This window comes from Poecilia formosa, unplaced genomic scaffold (assembly GCF_000485575.1).
Source record: "Poecilia formosa unplaced genomic scaffold, Poecilia_formosa-5.1.2 Scaffold743, whole genome shotgun sequence".
Lineage (NCBI taxonomy): Eukaryota > Metazoa > Chordata > Actinopteri > Cyprinodontiformes > Poeciliidae > Poecilia > Poecilia formosa.
The window spans coordinates 88821-89173 of NW_006800682.1; positions in this window are offsets into that span (position 1 = coordinate 88821).

Here is a 353-nt window from a genome sequence, read left to right on the forward strand (position 1 = left end):
GCGGCCAGGAGGAAGAAGGACAGTTATAAATGATCCAACTGCTTCTAATCCGGATTATTCTGGTTGTTCTCCAGCATCGTAAGTTTCCTTTTATTCTGTTGCTCTGAATCTTCTCTGCATTTGGTCACATCAATCCCAAACCGCTGAAGTTCAGGTCTGATTAGTTTAATTCAACTAAAATAATGATTAAAAGTAAAGTTATAGTTACAGAGTGAATTGTTGCTCTAATAAACGATCTAAACGTGTTTATTCCATGGACGTTTAATTAATTTTGTCCCTGTTAGCCCTCCGTTGTAACATTTTGCCTCAGACCTGAAGCAGCTGCAGTTCTCTGTAGCAGCCAACAGGTGTCG